At 44.3% G+C, this 16,912-nt stretch overlaps 1 long non-coding RNA gene across 1 annotated transcript; it reads left to right on the forward strand.

Annotated features, from left to right (window-relative positions):
• Nucleotides 1-4,852: 4,852 nt before the first annotated feature.
• LOC103277968 (uncharacterized) lies at nucleotides 4,853-16,064 on the forward strand. The gene is made up of 3 exons (XR_010002540.1): nucleotides 4,853-5,091; nucleotides 6,022-6,199; nucleotides 15,327-16,064. It is a non-coding gene; the product is annotated as an uncharacterized LOC103277968 (long non-coding RNA).
• The last annotated feature ends 848 nt before the right edge of the window (nucleotides 16,065-16,912 follow it).

Raw genomic sequence — 16,912 nt, forward strand, 5'->3', positions numbered from 1 at the left:
AAAACTAAAAAAAACCTGATACTTATTTAAATGCCATGATTAAAACAGCAAATTAAGATTGTAATTGTAATAAGTCCTACCTTTATTGTGATTTGGAATAGAGAATTGCTTTTTTCTCCCCTCACCCTTCCCTGACAAATAGAATTAAAAAGACAGCAACTGAAAAGTACTCTTCATAAAACATTTACACACCCTTCTAAATAAGTCACTTGCAAAAGTGTTGTCGACCGCGTTTCTGGGGGATCGGGCCCCTTAAGGAGAGAGCCGATCCGGTCCTGAGGGAACGGACCTTGGCGAAGCCAAAAGAAGAATATAAGCCGCAATACAACCTGAAGCCTGAAATGAAGAAGGTCCGCCAAGTTGAAGGAAAATCCGCCAAGGAGTTTTTATTGAGCAATTCAGCTGAAAAGGACGCTAATAGCGATCATTCAATCTACTAGCGTAACATATGTTTCAAATAAAGCCATATTTATACAATGTTTCGGTCTGACAGCCCTTTGAATTTCCCGCCCCGCTCCCCCGCCCATCTGATCGCGGATAGGCTGAGAGGTTGAACGAGGCGGGCTTTCGTTTCCCGCCTTGCTCTGCTGGCCCAATGGGGAGCCGCTTTTTGTCCCCCCTCGGGCCAATCAGAGAGGAGGAGGCGGGAGCTATTGAAACAATGAAGTGACCGGATGGATTAATCCTGACCCGGCCGATTTCTAAAGGAATTAATGGCACCCATCAAGGGTGTCCGGGGTCCTGTCACGTTCTCAGATTTTAGATATGCCTTGGGGTGTCAGACGGGAAGTGGTGATGGGTGGTGATGAGCCGTCATTGACGGCCCCACAGGGTGCCTTCCTGCGGCGTCCTGGCCTGGGATATGACAATGTTTGCCCTGGGGGTGAGTCACCTTTAGGAATTTGGGTGACTCGCCCTATATTGTCCATGCGATGAGATTGGATTAAACTGTGGCAGATTATCCTTTGGTTTTTGGGAAGGGAGGTCTGGGTCATAGGGCTAGAGTTCATGTTGGGGTCATAATATTTCCCATTTGATTTCATGATTTGGCAATTATATGGGATAGAATGAAAATTAAAATAAAGTTGGAACATAAACCCTGCCGGGAAGAATACATATTTTCCGGGGATCCCAAAGAGTACAAATACATATAGGCAGATAGATAGATTTCAAGGAAATAAAGGAGAATCCATAAAGGTGGGTGACATTGCATAAAGGGGAATCATGAATGATATAAGCAATAGAAAACATTTGATAAGGACGAAGTCCACAACATCTGGGGAACCCGATATGGAAATTCATAAGAGTGGAGTTCTAGCAGCATAATTTCACAATCCATGAAGTTAGCCCAACGATTAGAAATTCATACAACAGTGAGTCATGAGAGTGTCCAAGTACATAGAATATGAGAATTCACAAATACATGAGGAAAAAGAGTTCATCTGTGATGGGAGGAATTCGTAGAGGTGGCATGGGGAAGAGGCACATGTGGGTTGCAGTCTTTGGAAGTATAGGATTTCATAAGTCCAGGGGTAGGTCTGGGGAAGAGTGTTCTTCTCCTTCATAAAATCATGAAAAGTATGAAACGTGGAGGGCATCCATCCGGGCACCCCCTGGCAGCTGCAGAGAGGGTAAGGGTACTTGGAGAACTATGTTTCCCCAGCGAGAGAGAGCGATCCCCCATCCCTAGTTCACAGAAAGGGGCTAGGGATCTCTTAAACCCCTTCCGCGGGGAGAGGAAAGTCCGGGATAAGGCAGCAGTTTAGCTTGAAAGGAGCCGTCGGTCCCGTTTGACAGTCAGCTGTTGAGGTGCCGAAAACTGGACCGATTTCGGTTCCGCTGGTTGTCTTTGGGTCAGGAGCCTTAGAAAGGGTTAGGACTAAAAGAGGAGCGTTCTAGGGGTAATTTTGATAGAGATATGAGCCGATTTATATCGACCGCCATGTTAATCTATGGCGGAGAAATCTCAGCCGGAGTTAAAGGGACGAGAGAGAGATTTCATGCAAAGGAAGGAGTCAGGGAAAGATACAAAATAACCAGATAGAGAGTGTTATTGTTAAAATAAATGCTACTTTTATTGGGGGATTTTGTTACATAGTTCAGGGAAGGGGAAAGTGAAATAAAAAGATCTCCTAATAATAGTCTGCTGCGGTCCCGTTCCGTTCCTTTGGTGAACGATCTACGGAACTCTCCGCTGCGTTTTCAAATCAATTTGAAAGCCGGGGTGACGGTTATCAAAAGGACTGATTTCTGGCTTGAGTGAGATGTTGATGTCTTGTCAAGAAAATCAGCACACAGATCCCAGTGGCATGCTAGCAAAGGTTCCTTCCGGTGCCTTGAATCATTTGGAGGTGCATACAGCATTTGTCACATAAATATTCTGTTTTTATTATCCCAAACTAGTAGCTTTTGAAATGTCTTTCTTCCTCATCTACAGACACAAAAGAAAAGAATTGATGCTATGACAACATTATGTTTGTGTTTGTTATTTAGTTGCATCTGGCAGGCCATGACAGACATTTAGCTTTTAAATCAGTTTGTGGATAAATCAAAATTGGAAAAAGATTATCTAAAATTCTATCTAGAAGGGAAGGAAGGAAATAGGGGAGGGAGGAAGATTTATTCAATTCTAAGACACACTTTTGGGTAAAGATAAAGGTTTTCCCCGGCATTGAGCCAGCATTGTCTGTAGACACACCTCCAAGCTGATCTGGCCGGCATGACTGCATGGAGTGCCGTTACCTTCCCGCAACAGCAGTACATATTGATCTACTCACATTTGCATGTTTTAGAACTGCTAGGTTGGCAGAAGCTGGGGCTAACAGTGGAAGCTCACCATGCTCCCCAGATTTGAACTGTCAACCTTTTGGTCAACAAGTTCAGCAGCTCAGTGATTTAATCCACTGCGCCAACGGGGGCTCCAAAACACACTTTTATCCCCATATAAATACTTTAAAAATGCTGGGGGAGAGGGAGAGTGCATCTTAGAATTGTGAGTACTACTCATATATAGCATATATGTCACTTTTTCTGTTTGTGATACTTAAGTTAGTGCATGTCTTACAATCAATAGTGTATTTGAATTGGAGAAATGCAGCATAAAAGCTGCATGGAGTGTTCTGTATTATTGGGTTAGGAACCATGGGCTCTCGTGTTTTAATTCCTTAGGTTTTGCCAGATTTTGCTGTTTGCTGTCACCTCCAAATTCCTGTTTGTACTGATTTCTTGGATTTGAACTGGGACCATTCCTGTTGTTTAAATCAAGGTGTAGATTGCTGAGGTGGTTCTATGTTTTGAAAAACGTATTTTCTGCTCACTAATTTAGAGTTGTAGTGCTTTAATGCAAAAGCCCCTTTTTGCTAATCTACTGATGCAGTCTAGCTATTAAAAAGGTTTTAATGGAGAAAAAAGCAAAAGGTAATTTGTTCCAATATGTCTTGGAACAAAAGCTCCTTTCACACTGCTCCTATATCCCAGGATCTGATCCAAGATTAACTTCTTATCCTAGATTATCTGGCAGTGGAGACTCATATAATCCAGTTTGAAGCAGATAATCTAGATCAGATCCTGGGATATAAGGCAGTGTAGAAGGGGCCTTAGAAGGGCCCAAAGAAGGTTGGGGATAAACCGTTGTTCACAGACTTTGGAATTCCTTCCCCAGAGAGGCCAGGAAGGCATCTCCCTGCTCACCTTTCATTGGCAAGTAAAACATTTTTATGCCTTCAAGTGTTTATAGACTGACGAGAGTTGAGTTTTTAAAGGTGGTGTGATAAGATTTTAAGGCTAGTATAATGTTTTAAGGAGCCCCTGATGGTGCAGCAGATTAAACCACTGAGCTGCTGAACTTGCTGACCGAAAGGTTGTCGGTTCAAATCTGAGGAGTGGGGTGAGCTCCTGCTGTTAGCTTCAGCTTCTGCCAACATAGCAGTTCAAAAACATGCAAATATGAGTAGATCAATGGGTACCGATCAATGGGCATTACGGTAACGACAGTAATGCCGGCCACATGACCTTGGAAGCGTCTATGGACAACGCCGGTTCTTCAGCTTAGAAATTGAGATGAGCACCAACCCTCAGAGTCGGACACGACTTGACTTAAGTTCAGGAGAGAACCATTACCCTTTACCTATATTTTAAATGCATTTTAATATTTTAATTCCTTAATGATAGTAATAGTATAAATTGGTTTTTTAAATTTTATATTTATCTTGTTATGTCTTCTTGTTGCTTTTAGTTAGTATTGTTTTATATTTGTTAGCTACCTTGCATTCCTATCTAGGGAGAAAAATGGGATAAAAACAAAATAAGTCATAAATAAATAAATAAATAAATAAAATGCAACAAGCAAGTTCTGAGAAATGTCAGAAAATAGCCCAGGAGAGCAGAAACAATCATTTCAATATTTTAAACTCCCCTGAGGAATGACAGTGATAACACCACAATCTCACAACACGTTTGTCCTCTCTAGAGGAGCGTAATACATACCATTTGTTTTGCACAACAGGTCTGGGGTGATGAGCTGCATTTTAAGAAGACTGAGCCTAGAGCTTTCTGTGCCACTGCCAAAAGCAGGGATTGGTAGGACCATTAACAGCTATGCTGGCACCAGATTAGCAAACATGAACACTGTGGGCAGCATTGGTGGCACTCTCTGTTCTTGGAAACACAAAGCTTGGTGTAAGATTTTTGCACAGTCATTAATAAGACTTTCCAGACAAATCCCTTTGGGTAGATAATAGGGTTAGAACAATTAGGAAAACATTTTCTATAACAGAACATTTCTCTTGTCAGACTCACTGTAATTATTTTCTCAATGTGGGTTGTTTTATATGAAGGCGGCAGCAATGTTGCAAAGTTAATCAGGCCATGTGGTTTTGCACAGAGAAACGAAGGCTATTTTTGTAAAGGCAGCAATGCTTGACTCTCCACACTTAGGGGCTAAGGAGACCAGTGAAAGAATCCTTTAGGAATGTATACATTCATGGAGTTCAAGCACTGTGTTCTGTTTTTGGAATTGTTCCTGGCAGAATCCTCAAGCAAAAATGCAAACCAGATGTACAAAAGAAATATAAGCTTCATCACAAAGAGAAGGTAACCTCAGAATATGCCAGTTTTAAAGCCTTTACATTATTTACATTGTTCATTCTCTGTGTTTGGGGATTACGTAGGTTTTGTTCCTTTTTGCTATTGTCTTTTCTTTCTCTTCTGGGGTTTTTGTCCTCACTTCCTCATTTTACAATTAATAAATTAATCGCAGCTGCATAATGTTTGGTTGGGTAAGTCGTGAGGGGAGAAGGGAAATCTTTATTCAAAGCTTGTTCTTAAAACACAGGATTTTATTCTCAGATAAATGTATGTTGGATTGCAGACTTAAATCACTTAAGACTGTGGTGGTAGAGAAGTACCTGTGTAGAATCATAGATTTTGAAAGGCCCACAGGACCATTCAGTTCAACCTCTACCATGCAGGAATATAAAATCCAAGCATTCCTGACAGATGGTCATCCAGCCTTCTCCTTAAAGTCCTCCAAAGAAGTAAACTACTTTGGTAAGTCAGACTTTGGCCATAGTGGTCCATGCTCTGATTACATAACAAATAGATTGCTGCAATGTGCTCTACATGGGGTTGCCTTTGAAGACTGTTCAGAAGCTCCAAATAGTACAATGGGCAGCAGCCAGATTCCTCACTGGAGCAGCGTACAATCCCCCACTACATCAGCTCCACTGGCTGCCAGTTCTGGCCCAGCTTACCTATTCAAACGTATCTCTCCCTATGAACCATCTCAGGGATTAAGATTGTCTGGGGAGGCTCTGCTCCCGGCCCTGCCTCCTTCACAGACGTGACTCGTGAGAAAGAGAGATAGGGCCTTCTCAGTGGTGGCCCCTCAGCTATGGAACTCCCTCCTCAGTGACATTAGATCAGCCCCCTCCCTCCTAGCCTTTAGAAGAAAGATAAAAACTTGTGTTTATGTGTTTAATTATGTCCCTGACTCAATTTTGTCTCCTCTACTCATTTAACTAGAGTGTGTTCCTCAGTCCACTTGCAAGAGCTGGGAGGTGAAAGGGCAACACCATGACCATGGAAGAAAGTGTGGAAACAATATTTGGATGTTAAATGTACACAGTCTAGTTAATACTGGACTTTACATGAGAGGAACGAGACATCTATTCCCTCCCACTAGTAAAGATGAAGAGATGAGGTATGGTTTAGCTTACACAGAAAAAAGAGATAAGTAATGGTTGGTTTCCATATGAGACAGTGAATCTACTAAGCCAAGGGTAGACACTTGTAGGGGGCAGGGATCACTTATCCCAAATTCCCCTCTCCATAGCCAATCCACATACCTGTTTTCCTTTCCAGTCATGTCACTCCCTATCCCATTTTGAGAGGAACTATAGAAGAAAACAATCACACTGGTAGGCACTATCACTCCTGAAACTGACATTTTTCACGGAGTAGAGCAAAAACAGCCCCCATTTTTACCAAGGAGCTGGTGCTGATGAAACAAATGAGAGGGAGACTTGAGCTATGGAAGTCTGCACAAGTCTTATCTACTAAAGAGGAGTAAGCCCAGGAGAGGTAGCTGGAATTCAGGCATTAGGCCGTTGGTTTTCAACCAGTTTACCAGCTGTCATGATTTCTGCGGATCCCAGCTTGAGAAACACTGCATTTGGCAGTTGCAGCTCCCACCTCACCTTGGAGAAACATGAGGTAAAGCGTGTTAGGAAGGCCACTGAACTGGATCACATTTTTGACTAGATATTTAAAGACTATGCTGACCAATTGGCCGGTGTTTTTACTGTGAATTCTAATCAGTCTTTATCTCAGCCTATTATTCCATCTTGTTTGAAGGCCTCCATCATTGTTTCGGTGCCAAAGAAGTTCTCTACTGGTAATTTTTAGGACTATAGACCAGTGGTACTCATTTCCATCATGAAGTGCTGTGAAAAACTGGTCTGCAGGCATATCATTTCTTGCCTTCTACATGCATTGGGCAAACATTAGTTTGCATATAGAACTAACAGATTGATAAAGGACACCATAGCCATTGTGCTCCACACAGCTCTGACCTACCTGGAACAATGAGGGAACTATCTGAGGATGCTTTTTGCAGACTATAGTTCCACGCTTAACACAATCCTCCCACATATACTGATGTCTAAACCTATGGATCTTGATCTGTTCCTGGATTATGGACTTCTTATCTGGACAATCCGAAAGGGCTAGATTAGGTAATCATACCTTTTCAGTTCTCACTTTCAACACTGGGACACCACAGGGCTTTGTGTTGAGTCTTCTGCCTTATACTTTGTACATATATGATTGCACCCCATCCATCATAGCAATATCATTACCAAATTTGCAGTGGTGGGGCCTGTCTCTGAAGCAGATGAGTCTGCCTATCGGGATGAGGTGGATCAGTTGCTCTTGTGGTGCAGGGACAACAATCTGGTTCTTAACATCAATAAAACCAAGGGGCTCCTAGTGGATTACAGAAAGAATAAACCAGAAATTCAGCTCTTGGTTATAAATGGAAACCAAGTTGAGAGGGTGGCCAATTTAAAGTTCCTAGTTATGACTACTAAGGAGGATCTTATCTGATGCACTTATATGGCAGTTTTACTTAAGAGGGCCCAGCAGAAATTGTACAATGTGAGTTTTCTAAGGAACCAACAACTGAATGAAAAACTGTTAGTGACTTTCTACCACTGTACTATAGAGAGTGTCCTAACCTACTGCATGTGCACATGGTTTGGTAACTGCACAGTGGCAGATAGGAAGGCTCTCCAAAGAGTCACCACTACTGCACAAAGAATCATTGGCTGCCCTCTCCACTCTTTGGAAGAACTTTATAAGTCTTAAAGTCTTAAGAAAGCTTAAAAACCCATCTCACCCAGAATATTCTTTTTTTAATTGTAACATGTGGCAGATGGTACAGGGTAACAAAGACAAGCACAAACAGACTGAGAGATAGCTTTTATCCTAGGACAGTAATTGTTCCGTCCCCCAGGACGATGGTTTGCCTTACCTATTGGTCGTTTGTTTGTTTTCCCTCCTTTGCATTCTGTTTCAGCCTCTGGCTGCAAAAGCCTAGGAAAAGTGACTTGGAATCTGCAAGAGCTGGCTGCAGTTTTCTTTGCAGTGATTGGTCAAAGAGTGCAACATCTTAGGACCGCCCTTTTTACCAGGGTCTAGTCTCCATTTTGGAGCTTCATTCTGGCTATAGTTTTCCAACGTGCTGGAGCTGTGCAAGGCTAACTGGGACAAATCATCCTCAAAACCAGGCCAATCTAAGCCTATCCAAATTAGATAAGTATTGAATTATATTGATCTGGAATAAGAAATCTAGTTAGAGGAGCAGGGTTATTCTGTCGCTTCTAGAACTAATCTTTGCTGTAAAGATAGGGAAGGAAAGAGTTTCTCCTTCTAATATAGGCAGCGTGATTAGGGTATAGTGGTTTTATAATCACCTTTGCTTTCTGGAACCAGGGATAATTCTGTACCTAAAACCTATAGAAATTTGTTTCATTTTCTGCAACTTTAAGATCTGTGCCAGGTTTACAACCTTGTATGAATAAACATCCTTTTTTGAAGTTATCCAGACTCAGTCGTTCAATATCTATAGGACAGCTTATAGGGATTTGCAGTTCGCCCGGATAAAGGACAGCACGTTTCAGTTTTATAGTTTTTTATTGTCCGGCGGACGGCACAGTTTTGAGGTAGATCAGCGGTTTTTCCGCTTGAGCTAGCTTGCACGGCTTATAGTTTTTTATAGTTTAGGAAGTTTAGTTTAGGCCGCGGCTTTTCCGCCTGAGCTCAGTCTGCATACCTAAAGACTCTACCAGCGTCTGAGGCAGTGGAGCCCGCTCTCAGACCTGAAGGAGTCAAATAGTGGGGCTCTATTTCCTTGCTATTTGGCTCGCGTGTGCGCACGTGGCCCAGTGGCTTTCTGGGTTTGCACAGGCTGTGCAGTTCCCAGCAACGTCCAGGGCTCCCTCGGCGGTAGACCTCGAGCCGCGGAGCACCAGCGACAGTTCTTTGGCTGGCTCTGAGGCGTGAAGCCCACCAGAACCAGGCTAGAACCTGGACAGGCCTGGCAACGCTGCTGCGAGTTCGGCCGGAGCACTCGGCCGGCTTCGACCTGCCTCATCGTCCTGCGGTGGTGACCTGCCTCATCGTCCTGCGGTGGTGACCTGCCTCATCGTCCTGCGGTGGTGACCTGCCTCATCGTCCTGCGGTGGTGACCTGCCTCATCGTCCTGCGGTGGTGACCTGCCTCATTGACCTGCGGTGGTGACCTCCCTTCACAGCGGGGAGGAGGCGTCTTTTCTCTCCTCCTTTCCAAAGCCAGCCTCGGTGCTCCTTCGGCGGCAGGCCTCGAGCCGCAGAGCACGAGGTGCTTGAAAATTTGGCGAAGTCGCCATTTTGGCAGTTTACGTCACTCGGGCAAGGGAGGTATCAAGTGGCAAGTTGCTGTCAGTTTGCATTTTGCAGCTTGCCTACCAAAGTTTGGCGCCAAAGGTCACAATCTTTGTAAAGTATAGTTACTTAGTGATATATATTGCTATGGTTAAGTGCTGTGAATTGTATTATATATTGAATTTGCTTTTATTGTAAATTTACTTGCAGGTATATTGCATTTGCCTTTGTTGTAAATTTACTTGCTACTAAGAATATATAATGTCTATGCAATTTCAAGATGATACAGATGGTATATCTCCTCCTGAGGCTGAAAGTAGGAATGAAAGGCCCCAAAGGATAAAGCACCCTTCAGCCAAGATGCTAGCCCATCTAATAGATGAAAAGGAGCTCCTCCATGTGAGGTTAGGTTCGGCATGGGAGCGAATTGTAACATTGATGGGCAGAATTGAGAGCTTGGGTATTACAAGGGTGCCATCCATATTACAGACAGACCTTGAAGAGACCTTCGGTCTTTGGAGGGGTTTGGTGTCTAAGATAGTCCAGGTCCTCGAGCGCATTAACGCCAAGGATTCAGAGTTAGAAATAGTGAGTGTCTTAGCTGACACTAATGAGAAAGAAAATAAGGTGAGGGCAATTCTAGATGCCTTGGAATTTAGTTCTCCACCTGTTAATCTAAGGTCTGAGCCAAAAGGAAATCAGTCTTCCTTATGCAGCCATGAGACCAATCTTTTAAAATCACCTGCTGTGGCACTTAGTCTTAAGTCCAACCGCTCTAGCCAGGTATCTAAGCTAAGGGAGTGTGCATCATCTAAACATAGCCACTCTAGCAAGTCTTCTGCTGCTGGGAGTGCCATCTCTTCCCTAGCTGCCTTGCACATTAAGGAGGCTGCACGTCTGAAGCTAAAGAGCAAGGTAGCGGGGGCGGAGGCTGATGCTAAGGCAGCTGATCTCACCCTTCCCTTTAAAGAAGAAGAGCAACGACTGCAAATAGAACAGGCCCGTAGACAAAGCGAAATGCAAATGGAACAGGCCCAAAGGCAAGGTGAAATAGAAATGCTTAGAATAAGGATGGATGCTACTGCCAAAAAGGTAAGGGCTGAGACTTTGGCCAAGGCCCTAATTGAGCCACTCACAGAAGAAAATGTAAGTCAGTTGCCGAAGCAGGACCCTTCTTCCAAGGTGCTTGTGCATCTTAATAGCTTAAACAGCCAGTTTTCGGATGAGGAACAGGAAGACTTCTCTCCTTACCCAGAGCAGGGCCCCAAAGTCACTTTTGAGTTTCCTGCAGAGCAGAGCGTCATAGCGGGGAGCTCACCCTTGCCCGAGCTACCTGTGCCTCCTGCTAAATCCCTAGGTCAGTCAATCAGGGCCTCAAGGCCAAGTGCTAGTTGGCCCTTACAGACAGCTGCACAGGGAGCCACCGATTCGTCAGTGGTCGATGTCATCCCTCCAAGAGGCCAAAGGTTGACGCAAGGTGCACGGTGGGAGTCCACTCCACAACAGCAAACTCCTCAATTGTTCCCTTCGACGCCAGAGTCCCAGCTTGTCTCCATCATCAGAAGCCCCAGAAGAGATCTTAAGGACAAGGGTGTCGAAAAGTTTTCGGACAAGCCTGAGGAATTTCTTCTCTGGAAGGCCACCTTCCAGAGAGCAATCAGAGACTTAAAGTTATTGCCTGAGGAAGAACTGACTCTTCTGGCTGCATGGTTGGGCCCAGCCTCATCCTCACAAGTTAAGAAGATCTACGCAGCCCACGTAGCCGATCCCGACAAAGCCCTGGAAAAGGCCTGGGCCAGGTTGCAGCAGAGGTATGGGGCCAGCACAGAGATTGAAGCATCTCTTATGGACAAGCTCCAAAGGTTCCCAGCTTTAAAACTCAAAGACTTCAAACTCTTGTGGGACCTTAGCGATCTCCTTACGGAATTAGAGTCGGCCAAGGAGAATCCAGAACTGCCCGGTTTGAAGTGCCTCGATCAGCACCTGTCCCAGAGGCAGATCTTGACCAAGCTGCCCTTCACTTTGCAAGAACGCTGGGGACAGGAGGTCTTCAACTACAAGGAGGCCCACTCCCAGGCATACCCTCCATTTTCTCATTTGGTCCAGTTCATCACCAGGGCGGCCAGAGAAAGGAATGATCCGCAGACGGGCCTCCCCACCTTATACCAAGGGACCCAGCCAGAGAAGGCACCTAAAGTGGAGAAAAAACCACCTAGAGAGGCCAATAGACCTGTCAGCGTAAAGGCAGTCGAAACTCAACACAAGACTGATGAACCCAGGTCGGAGGTAAAAGAGTTGCTTTGCCCTATCCACCAAAAGCCTCACAGCTTGGCCAACTGCAGGGAGTTTAGTAGAAAGTCATACAAAGAGAGGCAACAGCTAGTTCAAAAGCAGGGAATCTGCTTTAGATGCTGTGGAGCAACTCCACACTTTGCGTCCAACTGCAAAGAAAACGTCAAGTGTGAGAAATGCAACAGCCTCAAGCATTGCACCGCAATGCACAACTCCAGTGTCATCTCCCACCCCAAAGGGAACGTTTCACCAAAAGAAAAGTCAGCAGTCGAAGACACCGACAAGCCAGTCGCACCAGAGATGCAGGTGGAGGTTTCAGCAGTCGCCTGTACAGAGCTGTGTTCTGACTCGCACCAGTACAGAGTTTGTCATCCTATCTGCCTAGCGGATGTATATCCAGCCAGAAGACCTTGGCTTAAAAAGAGACTTTACGTGGCTTTGGATTCACAAAGCGACGCCTCCCTGGCGACTCCAGAGTTTTTCCGCATGTTTGACCTTAAAACCAAGATGGTTGACTACACTATGACTACGTGTGCAGGAAAAAAGAAGTTGCAGGGTCGCATAGCATCCGGCTTTGTTGTCTCCTCTTGTGACCAGAAGAGACTGTTCGAGTTACCAGACCTCATTGAGTGTTCCTCTATTCCCCGGAACAAAAGGCAGATTGTCACCAGAGAAGTCGTGGAAGCCCATCCTCACTTGCGAAAGCTGAAGAATGCCATACCTGCTTTCCGTCCAGATGTGGACATTGCCCTTCTGCTTGGTGCGGACTGTCCGAACTTGTTCTATGTGAACGACCAAGTTAAGGGACCTCCAGGGGCGCCCATTGCTCAGCTGCTACCACTAGGCTGGACAGTTACAGGCCCAGTGTGCATAAACAAGATGCACCCACCATCGTCGTTGGACTCCAATCAAGCACAGGTGCTTAAAGGTGGACGTCCTACACTTGTGCGCAGTTGCCTAAGTCACATCTCAGTCTACTGCCAAGCAATAACTCCAGAGTATTCCTCCATCTTCAAAGTCTCTGAGAGAGACGAAGCCACAGCGCTCTCGAAAGATGAGCAAAGGTTTTCGGACATTATGAATGCTCAAGTCTCACGAAGTGCAGAGGTGAAAGCCTGCAAATCAACCACAGAAATCAAGATGGGCCAAAGATCTTGCCTGGAACCACACCGTTTTGAACGTTTTTCGGAGTGGCACAGTCTTCTTAGAGCAGTTGCTAGGCTTATACATCGTTTAGCTTGCAAAGATAGTGAGCCTTTACAGGTCCAGGATATGATAAAGGCTAAGAGCGTCATATTCAAGTCAGTACAGAGATCTGCTTTCAAGCAGGAAATAGCTAGGCTAGAGCAAGGGCTCAACATCCCTAATCAAAGTCTTCTAAATGAGTTAAACCCATTTCTAGACAAGGAGGGTATTTTGAGAGTTGGAGGAAGGTTAGCCAAAGCTAAACTCAAGGCGTGCATAAAAAACCCCATCATCATACCCCCTAATAGTCACACTGCATTGCTGCTCGTTCGGCATCACCATGAAAGGATCCATCATCAGGGTAGAACTCTAACTGAGGCAGCCCTTAGAAATGAAGGTCTGTGGGTAGTTAATGCCAAAAGGTTGGTCAACAGTTGTATTTTCAAATGTGTTAAATGCAGGCGCCTTAGGCGAAACTGTCAAAGTCAGTTGATGGCAGAACTACCTCAGGATAGGACTTTGACAGACCCACCCTTTTCCCATGTGGGAATCGATGTGTTTGGTCCTTGGGAGGTTGTCACTAGGAAAACCAGGGGTGGTGTTGTAAATAACAAGAGGTGGGCAGTTTTGTTTACTTGTTTAGTAATACGAGCTGTCCATATAGAAGTCATAGAAGGGATGGACACTTCATCATTTTTAAACGCATTAAAAAGGTTCATAGCCCTCAGAGGGCCAATTAAGTCAATTCGGTCGGACTGTGGCACCAATTTTGTAGGTGCGACCAAAGAACTCAATTGTGTGTCTAGGTTTGGGAGAGACCCAAAGGTTCAGAACTTTACGAATACTGAACAAATTATGTGGACTTTCAATGTTCCTCACGCCTCCCATATGGGTGGTGTTTGGGAGAGGATGATTGGTATTAGTCGCAAAATCCTTAATGCCATGTTTTTGAGTCATAGGTCATTGACGCATGATGTTTTGGTGACACTTATGGCGGAAGTTACCGCAATTATCAACAACCGGCCGCTGGTTCCCCTTACCAGTGACCCTGAGAACTTACAACCACTGACTCCTGCACTTATTTTGACACAAAAGGTGCCAGGATGGAAGGACGTCATGTTGCCAGTTCCGGACGGAACTCACCGTGCCCTGTGGAAACAGGTGCAGTCCTTGGCCAACCACTTTTGGAAAAGGTGGAAAGCCGAGTACTTAAGCCAGCTTCAAGCTAGAAGAATCTGGCAAAGCCCACAGGACAACATTGAGGTTAACAACGTTGTGTTGTTAAAGGACAAAGACTTGCCCCGCCATGCGTGGCCCATGGGCATTATACTAAAGACCTTTCCTTGCCCGGACGGTAAGGTCAGGAAAGTTCAATTAAAGACTTGCAACAGAGGCAAAGTGTCCATTTTGGACAGACCAATTAGTGACCTCGTGTTGCTTATTGGAGATGTTTAAAGTTCTAGTGTTTGTATTGTTGTGTATACAAAGGTGTTTGTATGTTTTTGATTGGTAAATTCCCACATCCTGGGAATTTAGCGGGGAGTGTTCCGTCCCCCAGGACGATGGTTTGCCTTACCTATTGGTCGTTTGTTTGTTTTCCCTCCTTTGCATTCTGTTTCAGCCTCTGGCTGCAAAAGCCTAGGAAAAGTGACTTGGAATCTGCAAGAGCTGGCTGCAGTTTTCTTTGCAGTGATTGGTCAAAGAGTGCAACATCTTAGGACCGCCCTTTTTACCAGGGTCTAGTCTCCATTTTGGAGCTTCATTCTGGCTATAGTTTTCCAACGTGCTGGAGCTGTGCAAGGCTAACTGGGACAAATCATCCTCAAAACCAGGCCAATCTAAGCCTATCCAAATTAGATAAGTATTGAATTATATTGATCTGGAATAAGAAATCTAGTTAGAGGAGCAGGGTTATTCTGTCGCTTCTAGAACTAATCTTTGCTGTAAAGATAGGGAAGGAAAGAGTTTCTCCTTCTAATATAGGCAGCGTGATTAGGGTATAGTGGTTTTATAATCACCTTTGCTTTCTGGAACCAGGGATAATTCTGTACCTAAAACCTATAGAAATTTGTTTCATTTTCTGCAACTTTAAGATCTGTGCCAGGTTTACAACCTTGTATGAATAAACATCCTTTTTTGAAGTTATCCAGACTCAGTCGTTCAATATCTATAGGACAGCTTATAGGGATTTGCAGTTCGCCCGGATAAAGGACAGCACGTTTCAGTTTTATAGTTTTTTATTGTCCGGCGGACGGCACAGTAATTATATTGAACTCCATGGTTTCGCATTAATGTGGTATTGGGGGCTGTGAGGTGGTGGTTAGAGTATGGAGGGATGGGTGTGTTGTTTTGTAATGTGTGCTGGAGAAAGCATTTAATTTTGTTGTGAAATAGTACAATGACAATAAAGTTATTCTATTCTGAATACAGGCTTTTGCTATTTGAAGGCCAACTTCGTGGCAGTGTGAGCAGCCAAGGAATTAATCTTCTGCCATCAGTGAACTGCAAGGAGCTGTCCAGCAGAGCCGTTTCCCGTGGTCAGGGGTCTATTACATCCTGGCTCTGGAGAAGATAACGCAGATCACTCAATAGCTTGTTGTGAAGAAATTGCATAGCACTTTACAGATAAAATCACTCAGATCTATTCCAATTTGGATTCCTTAGTTGAAACAGTCCCAGGGAATGTAGCCTCCATCTCTGCATGCCTGATAATAATGGATTCTTTTCAACTTTTACAGCCTGAGGATGTATACAGGATTGTTGGAGAGGTGGGTGCCACCACATGTCTGTTAGACCCTTGCCCTTCTTGGCTCATTAAAAGGCTTAGAGGGAGTTTGGCTGAATGGGTGAAGGGAACTGCCAATGTCTCTTTACAACAAGGCAGGATTCCAGCATTTCTAAAGAAGATGGTTTTAAGGCCTCTGTTGGGGGGAAAGGATCCTTTGGATCCTTTTGCCATGGATAACTATCACTCAGTATCCAAAATTCTATTTTGAGGCAAGATAAAATGTGTAATTGCTTCCCATCTCCAAAGATTCCTGAATGAAATGGATTATTTAGAATCATTTTGATCTGGTTTTAGGACTGGTTGTAGGACAGAGGCAGTTTTGGTTACTTTTGTGATTGAGTTGCACTGGAAAATAAAAGAGGGAGTACTCTCCTGTTGGATCTGTTACAAGGGTATCTTTCTTGACCACTTGGCAGGATGGGATTTGGAAGCTGATGACACCCAACTCAATTTTTCCTTTCCAGTAGAGGTGTGCAGAAAGTCGTATGTCGGATCTATTTTGTAAGATCTGTACATAATGATGCTATTTTTGAAGTGTGAGTGGTGCCTAGGCAAAAAACTTAAGATTTAAAACACACACCTATGTAAGTGCCATAACTCTCTGTGAGTCAGCTTTCTTTTTCAGTACCGAGCGGTGAAGCCAAAAAGCACTATGCCTCTCAGTCTATGTGGGGGGGGCGGGGGGGAGAAGCAGAGGTAGGGCCCGGCCATTCCCCGTTAAATTCAGGAGCGCCATGTTGCCTATAGCCATTGTGCTAGGGCGAGCTGGGAGAGTGAGGGAAACTAGAGATGAGAGAGAGAGAGAGAGAGAGAGAGAGGACCCCGTCTGTAGCAGCAGCAGCCAGACTGCTGTCTAGGGAAATTGAGGTAGTGAGACAGAGAAAGGCTAGCTGAGCTATTGTTCGTCTGTTCTTCTTAGCACCAGTTTTACCAAAGTGCTTCCAACAAATTGAATTTGGAAAGAGAGTGCTTCCAGTATGCTGTTAGTATTGGGAGGAAAAGTTATATATTTTTTGTCATTTTGGGAGGCCAGGTTCCAACAAACAATAAATCTATTATCATTAAATCTGCTAAGAGGAGTGATTTCTATTGAGAGGAAATCTTTCCAGAGTGCTGGGAGCAAAAGTTGTATATTGTATTTTACCATTTTGGGGGTACATTCAAAGTCATGTTCCAAGAAATAATAAATCTATTATTATTGAATCTGCTAAGGACTGACCAAGAAATT

This window comes from Anolis carolinensis, chromosome 2 (genome assembly GCF_035594765.1).
Source record: "Anolis carolinensis isolate JA03-04 chromosome 2, rAnoCar3.1.pri, whole genome shotgun sequence".
Lineage (NCBI taxonomy): Eukaryota > Metazoa > Chordata > Lepidosauria > Squamata > Dactyloidae > Anolis > Anolis carolinensis.